The following is a 15432-nucleotide window of genomic DNA, read 5'->3' as shown; positions in this document are numbered from 1 at the left end:
GGGTGCTAGTGGTCGTGAATTAGTTGAGGGATTTCCCACATAAGAAAATTCTATTTGAGTCTGTTTGAGAGTCTGTCTTACTTTTTGCTTTATACTTTAGCTATAATCATCTTATAGAAGCATGCTACTGAAAGGTGAAATGATCATTACCTGGGATAACAAGCTCATCTCCTGAACTAATTCTCAATAGATTATATACTGAGAGGTGAAATTTTAAGGCAAACCACAATTATCAAGATTCAGAACTCATTTGATTTTAAAAAACATATAGACTTGACCTAAAAACTAAGATCCATCATCTTTCTCAGAAGAAACCGTAGGATTTCCCTGCTAATGCAGGGGTTGGGACACTTTGCTTCCACTGCAGGGTCATGGGTTCGATCTCTAGGGATCTATGATCCCTCATGCCATGCAGCGAAGCCAAAACAGAGGAAAAAAATAAGGAAAATCAACTCTAGCCTTTTACAGCATTTCCTTGTGGTCTCAGGCAGGCTATGATGGAATCTATAGAATGAGTGCAGTGTTACTACTTGTGTTTAACACAGAAAATGTCAGAGAGATGCAAAGACGTCAACAGTAACAGAACTAAGAGCAAGCAAGCATGGTCTGAGGTCCCACTTGCTGCTTTTTCACAGTCTTCTGCGATCCTGTAGATATTTTAGGAGCCATTTATAAAGACTATTCTGCCCTTGGAAGTACAAATGTAACTACTAAGGTCAATACAAATTGACATTTTTAGAAATATAAAACTAGACATAAATCCATACTAATGTGTATACATAAACTGCTCCTTTACTTGTGAAACAATCATTATGTTTTCACAACAGATATTGATATTCTACTTAGCAAAAGAATGAGATTTTTTTATAAGAAATGTAAGCAAGTAATATTTTAAGACAGTTTCAGTAGAAAGCCAGGCTTTCTGTTGGTATAATGACTTCAAAAAAGAAGTCAAAGTATTGCTCATGAGGTAAAGAGCAGGATTTGCTTTCAGGCTTTCAAAGAAAAGATAGATAGTTATAAAGAAACATCAAAGTGAAAACAGGGATGTAGAGAAGATCCCAGGGAAAAGAGGACCCTGGTCATTCTCAAGAAAATCTCCATTTTGTGGCATCCCAAAAGACAAAACCACTGCTATGAATTTTTGAATGTGTATTGAGGTTCAACAATTTGAAACACTTCCTGGGATCTTTAATTGAAATGTACTTCATTATTTAGTAAATTCTTCCTTATTCACAATTGCTTTGTGTGAGTTGATCTTGGATGGGCTTCTCAGGTGGCTCAATGGTAAAGAATCTGCCTGCCAAGGCAGGAGGTTCAAGAGATGCAACTTCAACCCTTGGATTGGGAAGGTCCCTGGAGAAGGAAATGGTTCAGTTCAGTTCCGTACAGTCGCTCAGTCGTGTCCAACTCTTTGCGACCCCATGAATCGCAGCATTTCAGGCCTCCCTGTCCATCACCAACTTCGGGAGTTCACTCAGACTCATGTCCTTCGGGTCCGTGTTGCCATCCAGCTATCTCATCCTTGGTCGTCCCCTTCTCCTCCTGCCCCCAGTCCTTCCCAGCATCAGAGTCTTTTCCAATGAGTCAACTCTTCGCATGCCAAAGTACTGGAGTTTCAGCTTTAGCATCATTGCTTCCAAAGAAATTCGAGGGCTGATCTCCTTCAGAATGGACTCGTTGGATCCCCTTGCAGTCCAAGGGACTCTCAAGAGTCTTCTCCAACACCACAGTTCAAAAGCATTAATTATTCCGTGCTCAGCCTTCTTCACAGTCCAACTCTCACATCCATACATGACCACAGGAAAAACCATAGCCTTGACTAGACGGCGCATAGTCGGCAAAGTAATGTCTCTGCTTTTGAATATACTATCTAGGTTGGTCATAACTTTTCTTCCAAGGAGGAAGCATCTTTTAATTTCATGGCTGCACGCACATCTGCAGTGATTTTGGAGCCCCCCAAAATAAAGTCTGACGCTGTTTCTACTGTTTCCCCATCTATTTCCCATGAAGTGATGGGACCAGATGCCATGATCTTCGTTTTCTGAATGTTGAGCTTTAAGCCAACATTTTCGCTCTCCTCTTTCACTTTCATCAAGAGGCTTTTAGCTCCTCTTCACTTTCTGCCATAAGGGTGGTGTCATCTGCATATCTGAGGTTATTGATACTTCTCCTGGCAATCTTGATTCGAGCTTGTGTTTCTTCCAGTCCAGCGTTTCTCACGATGTACTCTGCAAAGAAGTTAAATAAGCAGGGTGACAATATACAGCCTTGACATACTCCTTTTCCTATTTGGAACCAGTCTATTGTTCTATGTCAAGTTCTAACCATTGCTTCCTGACCTGCATACAGATTTCTCAAGAGGCAGGTCAGGTGGTCTGGTATCCCCATCTCTTTCAGAATTTTCCACAGTTGATTGTGATCCACACAGTCAAAGGCTTTGGCATAGTCAATAAAGCAGAAATAGATGTTTTTCTGGAACTCTCTTGCTTTTTCAATGATCCAGCAGATGTTGGCAATTTGATCTCTGGTTCCTCTGCCTTTTCTAAAACCAGCTTGAACATCAAGAACTTCATGGTTCACATATTGCTGAAGCCTGGCTTGGAGAATTTTGAGCATTACTTTACTAGCATGTGACATGAGTGCAATTGTGCGGTAGTTTGAGCATTCTTTGGCATTGCCTTTCCTTGGGATTGGAATGAAAACTGACCTTTCCCAGTCCTGTGGCCACTGCTGAGTTTTCCAAATTTGTTGGCATACTGAGTGCAGCACTTTCACAGTATCATCTTTCAGGATTTGAAACAGCTCAACTGGAATTCCATCACCTCCACTAGCTTTGTTCGTAGTGATGCTTTCTAAGGCCCACTTGTCTTCACATTCCAGGATGTCTGGCTCTAGATTAGTGATCACATTATCATGATTATCTGGGTCGTGAAGATCTTTTTTGTACAGTTCTTCTGTGTATTCTTGCCACCTCTCCTTAATATCTTCTGCTTCTGTTAGGTCCAGAACATTTCTATCCTTAATCAAGCCCATCTTTGCATGAAATGTTCCCTTGGTATCTCTAATTTTCTTGAAGAGATCTCTAGTCTTTCCCATTCTGTTGTTTTCCTCTATTTCTTTGCATTGATTGCTGAAGAAGGCTTTCTTATCTCTTCTTGCTATTCTTTGGAACTCTGCATTCAGATGCTTATATCTTTCCTTCTCTCCTTTGCTTTTTGCCTCTCTTCTTTTCACAGCTCTTTGTAAGGCCTCCCCAGACAGCCATTTTGCTTTTTTGAATTTCTTTTCCATGGGGATGGTCTTGATCCCTGTCTCCTGTACAATGTCAGGAACCTCATTCCATAGTTCATCAGGCACTCTATCTATCAGATCTAGGCCCTTAAATCTATTTCTCACTTCCACTGTATAATCATAAGGGATTTGATTTAGATCATACCTGAATGGTCTAGTGGTTTTCCCTACTTTCTTCAATTAAATCTGAATTTGGCAATAAGGAGTTCATGATCTGAGCCACAGTCAGCTCCTGGTCTTGTTTTTGTTGACTGTATAGAGTTTCTCCATCTTTGGCTGCAAAGAATATAATCAATCTGATTTTGGTGTTGACTATCTGGTGATGTCCATGTGTAGCGTCTTCTCTTGTGTTGTTGGAAGAGGGTGTTTGCTATGACCAGTGCATTGTCTTGGCAAAACTCTATTAGTCTTTGCCCTGCTTCATTCCACATTCTAAGGCCAAATTTGCCTGTTACTCCAGGTGTTTCTTGACTTCCTCCTTTTGCATTCCAGTCCCCTACAATGAGAAGGACATCTTTTTTGGGTGTTAGTTCTAAAAGGTCTTGTAGGTCTTCATAAAACCATTCAACTTCAGCTTCTTCAGCGTTACTGGTTGGGGCATAGACTTGGATAACTGTGATATTGAATGGTTTGCCTTGGAGACGAACAGAGATCATTCTGTCATTTTTGAGATTGCATCCAAGTACTGCATTTTGGACTCTTTTGTTGACCATGATGGCTACTCCATTTCTTCTAAGGGATTCCTGCCCACAGTAGTAGATATAATGGTCATCTGAGTTAAATTCACCCATTCCAGTCCATTTTAGTTCGCTGATTCCTAGAATGTCGATGTTCACCCTTGCTATCTCTTGCTTGACCACTTCCAATTTGCCTTGATTCATGGACCTGACATTCCAGGTTCCTATGCAATATTGCCCTTTGCAGCATCGGATCTTGCTTCTATCACCAGTCATATCCACAACTGGGTATTGTTTTTGCTTTGGCTCCATCCCCTCATTCTTTCTGGAGTTATTTCTCCACTGATCTCCAGTAGCATATTGGACAGCTAATGACCTGGGGAGTTCCCCTTTTGATATCCTATCTTTGCCTTTTCATACTGTTCATGGGGTTCTCAAGGCAAGAATACTGAAGTGGCTTGCCATTCCCTTCTCCAGTGGACCACATTCTGTCAGACTTCTCAACCACGACCTGCCTGTCTTGGGTTGCCCCGCAAGCATGGCTTGGTTTCATTGAGTTAGACAAGGCTGTGGTCCTAGTGTGATTAGATTGACTAGTTTTCTGTGAGTATGGTTTCAGTGTGTCTGCCCTCTGATGCCCTCTTGCAACACCTACCATCTTACTTGGGTTTCTCTTACCTTGGGTATGGGGCATCTCTTCATGGCTGTTCCAGCAAAGCACAGCCGCTGCTGCTTACCTTGGATGAGAGGTATCTCCTTACCGCTGCAGTTCCTGACCTTCAATGTAGGATAGCTCCTCTAGGCCCTCCTGTGCCTGCACAGCCACTGCTCCTTGGGTTGCTCCTCCTGGCCGCCTACCCTCACCTCAGGCGTGGGTGGCTCAGGAGAAGCCACCTCTTACCCGAGGCCAGGGGTGGTGACCCTGAGGAGCCACCCAGAGCCCGAGGCCAGGGGCTGCAGCTGGGAGGAAATGGTAACCCACTCCAATATTCTTGCTGGGAAAATTCCATGGACAGAAGAGCCTGGCAGGCCATAGTTCATGAGGATCACAAAAAATCAAACATGACTGAACACAAAGTATTGTATTATACACAATATTATATTCTACTGTGCTAAGAGAAAGGTGAGAGGCTGATTTTTTCATCTGTATTTTCATGACAATGTGCAAACTCATGATCACATGCAAGGAAAAGTGATCCATAACATATAAGACTTCTTTCTATTTAATTCACAAGAATATTCTAGGGAGATCTTGGGCACCATGGGGTTCAGGGTATGGATGAGTAGCTAATTTGCCAAATGGGGATCTGGTCTTTAGTCACAGTTGCAGCCCAGAGAGGAGCCTGGATGCAGGAGGCCACCTGTCTTGGACTCTGTCCACTTTTCTGCTCTGCTAAAAGACCCTAATGCGGGGAGGGATTGGGGGCTGGAGGAGAAGGGAACGACAGAGGATGAGATGGCTGGATGGCATCACTGACTTGATGGATATGCGTTTGAGTAAACTCTGGGAGATGTTGATGGACAGGGAGGCCTGGCGTGCTGCGATTCATGGGGTTGCAAAGAGACGACTGAGTGACTGAGCGACTGAACTGAACTGAACTCTTTTCATAGGAACTTTGTTCTTATGAAGGGGCTTCCCTGGTGGCTCAGACAGTAAAGAATCTGCCTGCAATACGAGAGACCTGGGTTTGATCCCTGAGTCGGGAAGATCCCTTGGAGAAGGGCATGGCTACCCACGCCAGTATTCTTGCCTGGAGAATGCCATGGACAGAGGAACCTGGCCAGCTAGAATCCACAGGGTCGCAAATAGTCAGACATAACTGAACAGCCATCACTTTCACTTTGCCCTTATGAAACCAAATTCATGCACCATGTACAGAATCCAAGTGGGAAGAGAAGGTAAACATTATGGGTCACCTGAGTTCTATTATTTAGGGTCAGAAACAATCCATTTGCAGAATTGTCATGCAAAGACTTCTATTGACACATCACCACCTTGAACTTGTTCACGGGGCCATGTCTGGCCAGGAAGGTGGATGTGAAGCTGGGCACATCACTGGGTGAAACAGGCCACACTTCAAAGGCTGAGGAACTCTAGATGGTTTGGGGACATCATTCTTCTCTTAAAAACCAATTCTTCAAGAGCCAAAAGAGTCATAGAACTGTGAATCTGTCACTCTCCTTGCAATTTTAACAGCCCTCTAAATGCACCCCCATTCCTATCATAGAGTTAATTAATGCAAATGGTAGTTTCCTGGAATAGACTCATTAGGTAAATCCCAAATGGATCTCAGGCTGCCAGTTAGGAATAAAAGGAAGTAGGCTTGTGTACAGATCCTGCATTAATTAGAACCCATCTGGTTTCATGAACGGACTCCAAACCCTCCACGAGCCAAAAGGATGTGTTTCATCTGCTGTGACAATAGCAACACCTAAGGCTCCATGTCGCCCCATCTGATAATCAGGACGGGCACCGGCCTGGCTGCAGGGTCCATTTTTGGCAGGGTCTCCCCAGGGTCCCCTTCCCCAGCCTGTGTCAAGAAATCACTGAATTCCATACTGTGGTGACTACAGAGACCTAATAGGTCATTTTCCTTGTTTAAAGAGACAGCATTTTCCCCTCTGAGATTTTTTTAGTATCGAATGGACGATGGTCTTGGAAATTGGAGTCTACTTTCAGATATGTTGGGATCTAGCTTGTTTCCTCCTGACATGGTTCTCCTCCTAGAAGGTGTGGGCATTGTGTTGGCAGCACTCAACTGGCAAAGAGAAGAGCAAGACCCTATTCTCAGATCTGTTGGGAGACCTCAGGGAAGTCACTCAACCTCTCTGGTCCTCAGTTTGTCAACTATGGAGCCCATGGTTCACCCTAGATGCGTCTGAAACCTTTCAGCTTGCACTCTCTTTTCTCCTCCCTCGACAAGGCGAGACCTTGATGATCCATTCTTCCATGCGTCTTTTAAAAAGCTCACATGTGCGGTAGGTAGATCATTCGGTATGGTTTCCTTTACTTAGAGGGCAAAACACTGCTTCCCCATCGTTTTCTATCCTCATCATTTTTAAAGAAGATTGAGAAGTTAGTGAGAATATACCTACTATGTCAAAGCGTCTGCCTGCAATGTGGGAGACCTGGGTTCCATCCCTGGGTGGGGAAGAGCCCCTAGAGAAGGAAATGGCAACCCGCTCCAGTATTCTTGCCTGGAGAATCCCATGGACAGAGGAGCTTGGTGGGCTACAGTCCACGGGTCGCAAAGAGTCCGACACGACTGAGCGACTTCACTTTCACTTTCACTTTCATAGTCACTATAATTAATATTTGTTAACAATTTAGTTATTTAGGGAAACATTTTCATGTAACATTTTCATTCTGCTATTCCTTCTGAGCGGTACAGCTTCAAACCCCAAATTCCAAAAGGGATTAAAATCCCACACCATCTACCTCACTGTTGGGGAATTAACTCTTAAGACTGACAAACAAATACTCTTGAACACCCCCTCCCACACAGTAGTGCAGTTCAGGTGGGTTAATTGACTCTTTAAAGTCTATTCATACAAAATGCACACTAATTATTAATAAATGCAGAGTAGTGTTTGAAGAATAATATAGGGAATCATGACTAGAATACTTAGTAAAATGTTTTTTAGGACTAAAGTGAAGCAAGATTTCTCCCTCTTAACAAGTAATCATTCGCTCATAAATTCTATAGACACTTGTTGGACATTCTCTATATCAGATGTTTTGCTGGATTATAGTAAAAGTGTGGGCTTCCCCAATCATTCAGCAGTAAAGAATCCCCCTGCAATGTAGGAGATGAAGGAGACATGGGTTCAACCCCTGTGTCAGGAAGATCCCCGAGAGGAGGGCATGGCAACCCACTCTAGTATTCTTGCCTGGATAATTCCATGGACAGAGGAGCCTGGTGGGCTACAGTCCATAGGGCTGCAAAGAGTCAGACACAACTGAGCACACACACACATAGAGTGATAAAAATGTGAATAGGACCATGTGTGCTAGTTGCTCAGTCATGTTCAGTCTTTGCAACCCAATGGACTGTAGCCCACCAGGCTGTCCATGAGATCCTCCAGGCAAGAATACTGGAGTAGGTAGCCATTCCCTTCTCCAAGGCTCTTCCTGACCCAGGGATTGAATCCGGGTCTCCTGCATGCAGACTCTTTACCACCTGAGCCACCAGGGAAGCCCCTGAAATCCCTTGTCTCAAATTCAAATACAATGAGGAGAAATAACCAAGAAAATCCATCATTGCAAGAACAGACTATTGTATCTGAATTCAAGTCTATGGGAGCAAGGACTAGAGGGGCCACCACGCCAGACTGAGAAAGTCAGGTGTGTCCTGGAATACAAGAAAGACACTGAATCTCTTACAGGGTTGCCAAGAGGCAATCTGGAAGGAAAAGAGATAAGATGCTGCTGAAGCCCTCAGGTGAAAACAGAAGTTATTGTAATGCAGACTGGTTCTCCAAAATGCCAACTTGGCACCAAAGAAATACTCAGACCAGTGAAAGTGAAAGTTGCTCAGTTGTGCCTGACTCATGGAATTCTCCAGGCCAGAATACTGGAGTGGGTAGCCGTTCCCTTCTGCAGGGATCTTCCCAACCCAGGGATCAAACCCAAGTCTTCTTCTTTGCAGGTGGACTTTTTACCAGTTGAGCCACAAGGGAAGCCACTCAGAATAGAATTTCTTCATCAAAAGGAAGGTGACTTCATCTAGGATGTCAGATTAGAAAATTTAGGTGTCTGGATGTCCAATGGTGATGGATGAGAAGTAATATATGTGGTGACTGAAAGAAAAAAGACCAGAGAAATGTCAAAGATACTTAAAGCAGAGCTTATTTTGTTGAAAGTTGAACAACAGCAGTCTGAACTTATGGAAGCCAAAAGAAACATCAGAAAACCCTAAAAGGTATCAACAACAAAAGATGAGCTTTAACTTTAACATGAACAGCATATGGGCAACTTAAAAATGGATCCAGAAAGCCACTCTGCAGAAAAAAGTGACAGAAATTTAGGTAATTTCCTGATTCAGAAGCCAAGATATTTAACTGACTCAGACTACCTAGGCTTCCGCTTTCTGCTCTCATGGGCATTTCTCTTACACCAGATTCCAAGTATCTGATTCTGATCTCCCTATGATCTTGCAATGGCTAATGAGAACACTCAATGACTTTCTTCTCCTCTGCTAGTGACTAAGTCTTTAAGAGTTGGAGAATCACTCTTATTGTTCATAACTGTCTCTCTTGAGTTCCGTCAGAGAGCTCAGCAAAAGTTGAACACCAAGAGTGAATGGTGATTGGTTATATTAATTTGTGTGTGTGCAAAAGTAGGAAGTCAAGAAACACCTGGAATAACAGGGAAATTTGGCCTTGGAATGTGGAATGAAGCAGGGCAAAGACTAATAGAGTTTTGCCAAGAAAATGCACTGGTCATAGGAAACACCCTCTTCCAGCAACACAAGAGAAGACTCTACACATGGACATCACCAGATGGTCAACACCAAAATCAGATTGATTATATTCTCTGCAGCCAAAGATGGAGAAGCTCTATACAGTCAACAAAAACAAGACCAGGAGCTGATTGTGGCTCAGATCATGAACTCCTTATTACCAAATTCAGACTGAAATTGAAGAAAGCAGGTAAAACTGCTAGACCATTCAGGTATGACCTAAATAAAATTCCTTATGATTATACAGTGGAAGTGAGAAATAGATTTAAGGGCCTAGATCTGATAGATAGAGTGCCTGATGAACTATGGACGGAGGTTCCTGACATTGTACAGGAGACAGGGATCAAGACCATCCCCATGGAAAAGAAATGCACAAGAGCAAAATGGCTGTCTGGGGAGGCCTTACAAAGAGCTGTGAAAAGAAGAGAGGCAAAACACCAAGGAGAAAAGGAAAGATATAAGCATCTGAATGCAGAGTTCCAAAGAATAGCAAAAAGAGATAAGAAAGTCTTCTTCAGCGATCAATGCAAAGAAATAGAGGAAAACAACAGAATGGGAAAGACTAGAGATCTCTTCAAGAAAATTAGAGATACCAAGGGAACATTTCATGCAAAGATGGGCTCGATAAAGGACAGAAATGGTATGGACCTAACAGAAGCAGAAGATATTAAGGAGAGGTGGCAAGAATACACAGAAGAACTGTACAAAAACGATCTTCACGACCCAGATAATCACGATGGTGTGATCACTAATCTAGAGCCAGACATCTTGGAATGTGAAGTCAAGTGGGCCTTAGAAAGCATCACTATGAACAAAGCTAGTGGAGGAGATGGATTTCCAGTTGAGCTATTTCAAATCCTGAAAGATGATGCTGTGAAAGTGCTGCACTCAATATGCCAACAAATTTGGAAAACTCAGCAGTGGCCACAGGACAGGAAAAGGTCAGTTTTCATTCCAATCCCAAAGAAAGGCAATGCTAAAGAATGCTCAAACTACCGCACAATTGCACTCATGTCACATGCTAGTAAAGTAATGCTCAAAATTCTCCAAGCCAGGCTTCAGCAATATGTGAACCGTGAACTTCCTGATGTCCAAGCTGGTTTCAGAAAATGCAGAGGAACCAGAGATCAAATTGCCAACATCCACTGGATCACTGAAAAAGCAAGAGAGTTCCAGAAAAACATCTATTTCTGCTTTATTGACTATGCCAAAGCCTTTGACTGTGTGGATCACAAGAAACTGTGGGAAATTCTGAAAGAGATGGGGATACCAGACCACCTGACCTGCCTCTTGAGAAATCTGTATGCAGGTCAGGAAGCAACAGTTAGAACTGGACATAGAACAACAGACTGGTTCCAAATAGGAAAAGGAGTGTCAAGGCTGTATATTGTCACCCTGCTTATTTAACTTCTATGCAGAGTACATCATGAGAAACGCTGGGCTGGAAGAAACACAAGCTGGAATCAAGATTACTGGGAAAAATATCAATAACCTCAGATATGCAGGATGACACCACCCTTATGGCAGAAAGTGAAGAGGAACTAAAAGCCTCTTGATGAAAGTGAAAGAGGAGAGTGAAAAAGTTGGCTTAAAGCTCAGCATTCAGAAAATGAAGATCATGGCATCTGGTCCCATCACTTCATGGGAAATAGATGGGGAAAGAGTGGAAACAGTGTCAGACTTTATTTTCTGGGGCTCCAAAATCACTTTAGATGGTGACTGCAGCCATGAAATTAAAAGACACTTACTCCTTGGAAAAAAAGTGATGACCAACCTAGATAGTATATTCAAAAGCAGAGACATTAATTTGCCAACTAAGGTCCGTCTAGTCAAGGCTATGGTTTTTCCAGTAGTCATGTATGGATGTGAGAGTTGGACTGGGAAGAAGGCTGAGCACCGAAGAATTGATGCTTTTGAACTGTGGTGTTGGAGAAGACTCTTGAGAGTCCCTTGGACTGCAAGGAGATGCAACCAGTCCATTCTGAAGGAGATCAACCCTGGGATTTCTTTGGAAGGAATGATGCTGAAGCTGAAACTCCAGTACTTTGGCCACCTCATGCGAAGTGTTGACTCGTTGGAAAATACTTTGATGCTGGGAGGGATTAAGGGCAGGAGAAGAAGGGGACAACAGAGGATGAGATGGCTGGATGGCATCACTGACTTGATAGATGCAAGTCTGAGTGAACTCCAGGAGTTGGTGATGGACAGGGAGGCCTGGTGTGCTGCGATTCATGGGGTTGCAAAGAGTCGGACACGACTGAGCGACTGAACTGAACTGATGAGCGCTCAGTCATGTCTGACTCTTGGCGAACCTTTGGAATGAAGCTTGCCAGGCTTCTCCGTCCATGGGATTCTCAAGGCAAGAACTCTGGAGTGGTTAGCCATTCTCTTCTTCAGGAGATCTTCCCAACCTTGGGATTGAACCTGCGTCTCTTTGGTCTCTTGCGTTGGCAGGTGGATTATTTACACTGCACCATCTGGGATTTACAAGAAGGTAAACTAGTAGTTCAGATGGTAAAAACTCTGCCTGAAATGCTGGAGACCTGGGTTCGATCCCTGGGTCAGGAAGATCCCCTGGAGAAGGGAATGGCTACCCACACCTGTCCATTCTTCCACGGACAGTGGAGCCTGCTGGGCTATAGTCCATGGATCACAAAGAGTTGGACACAACTGAGCGAATATCACTTTTTTCAAACTGAGCAAGAAGCAATGTGGAAAATAGACAACCTGACCTCTAGTCACTGACTGGTCACGGCTCTTGGGCACAGCATCTGAAACACTTCCATTTTTCAGCCACTAACAGCAGCCCTCCTTCTTGAAAAAACCCTTGACCAGCCTCCTCCCCTGGAAAACTCCCAATTTTCCTTTGATGCCCAGCTTAAGAGTTATTTGAGTGGCTTCATGACCAGAAAAACTGCATTTGGTCCCTGCTTTGGCTGGAGAACAAGGTTGTCTCTGTGAGTTTGTAAGAAGGCAATATAACAACCAGAACCATATCAAAGATGTAGGAAATATCTTTCTAATTTTTTCAGGGCATTACCTGTTTTTGAGATACCCAATCTCCATTCATATTATACAAATATAAATATACCTTATATCTCTACATAGCTAAGTCTATGTCACTGCAATTATCTATTTACTTACCATCTTCACAAGAACATGGATGTTCATGTTTAAATTTCTAGGTCACAAATAGGTATCTGGCACAGAGCATGTACTTTACAAATATTAATTTAATGTATGAAGCCATGATTAAAATATTAAATGAACATGCAAATATTTTTTTAATTTAAAAATAGTAAAACTCACATAAGAACAATCAAATTACTTTATTGCATTATATATGTATAATATGTATATATATAATTGTACATACACTATAATTTTATAAGCTTTACCATGCATGTATAATATGTGCATATATAATTGCACATACCCTATGATACTTCAAATATTTATCGTATTTATTTTTTGTTGCTGCTAGTCAGAAGTCAAACTAATAAACACTTTCTTTTTACCAAGAATGTGAGAAGCAGTATAGCTGAGTCAAACTGTCATGAAACTATGAAATCTATGAGTATGGCATTACTTCAATTTGTTAACTAAAGTTTTATATTTTGTTTAAGTTTAGATTCACTTTAGAAGCAATCTGTCAAATTATTTCAGGTTGGCAGACAGTACAAACAGTCACTTTATTCTGCAACGTTTTGAAAGAATGTGGGCGAGAGATTTTTCTTCAAGAATGAAATTGGAAAGTTGATTTTCTTGCTGCCAGTAACTATGGTCTCATATGTTTCTAAATACCTTTCTTAAGAAGAAGGATCCAGGAAAAGACTGAAGGAATGACAGTGACCCATCAGATCTCTAGAGCTAAAAGAGGAAAAGCAAAGTCACTTCTTGATTTATATCAAATAGTGTAGGTTGAAAGAATATGCTGCCAGCGGGAAGATATGAAAATAGACTGAAACCCCAGGACCAGAAGTGGCAAACAAACCCCCAGCTTTCAATGCCAAAGGTAGTTGGTGAGAAGTAGGTGAGATATTAAAAATGCTAAAAGAAGATAGATTTCAGGAAACCAAAGTTACTGAGCAAAGCAATGAAACTGCTTGTTGTTGTTCAGTGACAAAATTGTGTCCAACTCTTTGCCAGCCCGTGGACTGCAGCCCAGTATGCTCCTGTGTCCTCCACTATCTCCCAGAGTTTTCTCAAATTCACATCCACTGAGTCGATGATGCTACCTAACCATCTCATCCTTTGCCATCCCCTTCCCCTTTTGTCTTCAATATTTCGCAGCACCAGGGTCTTTTTCAATGAGTCAACTCTTCGCATCAGGTGACCAAAGTATTGGAGTTTCAGCTTCAGCGCATGTCCTTCCAATGAATATTCAGAATTGATTTCCTTTAGGACTAGCTGGTTGGATCTCCTTGCAGTCCAAGGGACTCTCAAGAGTCTTCTCCAGCACTATAATTTGAAAGCATCAATTCTTTGATGTTCAGCCATTTTTTTGGTCCAACACTTTATTTATATCTATATTTTTCTGTATCATTTATGAATAATATAATATATATATTGAATAATATAATTCAGTATACATATATTGAATACATATTGAATATATATAATATAATATATATTATATTAAATGTAATTATTCTATATATATAATTGAATAATATAATGAATATATATATATATATATATACACACACACACACACATTGGTAGCCTGCTGTGTCCCTGAGGCAATGTTAGATACTATATGTATACAGAGAGGTAACAAAACACACAATAAATAGTGCTTGCCCTCAGTGGAATTTTCAGTCTACAGGGATGACTGTTTTCTAATTGTTGGCATATTGGAGTAACATTTTCTCAGTAGAGAAGTGGATCGAGGGACATGGGGGTGAGCACCACCCAACAGAAACACAAAGAATGTGCATACTGAGGACCAAAGACAAGTAACAGTGTTTTAGCCAAAATCCAGGTTAAAAAACAAGGGTAAACAGGAAGTATGGATCTTATAGAAGTTGCAAACACCGCCATGTAGGTTTCCTCTTGGACATTCATGTAGTTCATCACAGTCATGGTGATGATTGCAAAGGATTGAGCATTTCAAGTAAAAGAGGCAGAAGCTAGGTGTTTTTGCTATCATCTTAAGGGATATTCTTAATTGTAAATGTGCCATAGATACACTCTCCATAACACATTATTTGCCATATTATAGACCCAGTTCTTTTTCATGCTGTCTTTGGAAATACTATACTCAATTATGTTGCATTTTGAACACAAATCAGTATTCACTCATGTCTTCAAGACATTGTCTATAATCTGTTTCAGTCACAGGTAAGCAGCAAGGTATGTAACTGTTTGATTAGATTATTGAGTCAAATTACATATTTGTGTATACATTGATAGTAACTCCATTCAATAATAAATTTGCAACAGTATTATGGATAAAGATTACTTTATTCCTCAGAGACAGATAGAATAGGAATAAGTAACACCTGTAAAACAGAAAAGGCTGTTAATCTTTATTTAGTGGGTCCTGATAGATGGGCCTGAATCTCTTGATGGTAATTGCACTGAACATTTAATAGCAGGTTTTGTTTTCGAAGGCCTTCCTCTGCATGAATCTTTATGACAGCATTGGTGACAGTGCTATCATTTTGTATGTTTAGGTTTGTAGACTGCACAAAAGAAGGTGGTTTTTTTTTTTTTTTGGCATCATGTATAATTCAATATGCTGCCACTTGGTATATAGCAAGACCTCATCTTTTACCATTTATGATTTTTAAAAATCTAGGCTTTTTAAAGATATGCTTACCTGGAAGCGTTATTTTCGTTTTATGGCACTACATTACCTATTTAAAAATACATGAAATTTCTTATAAACTCAAGGGGTTCAAATGTTGTATATTCTCTATAAATGGTAGCCATTGTTGTTCAGTTGCCCAGTCATGTCCACCTCTTTGCGACCTCATGGACTGCACTACTCCAGG

The sequence above is a fragment of the Ovis aries genome, chromosome 23 (assembly GCF_016772045.2).
Source record: "Ovis aries strain OAR_USU_Benz2616 breed Rambouillet chromosome 23, ARS-UI_Ramb_v3.0, whole genome shotgun sequence".
In the NCBI taxonomy this organism is placed as follows: Eukaryota; Metazoa; Chordata; class Mammalia; order Artiodactyla; family Bovidae; genus Ovis; species Ovis aries.
Note: the sequence above shows the minus strand (reverse complement) of the source record.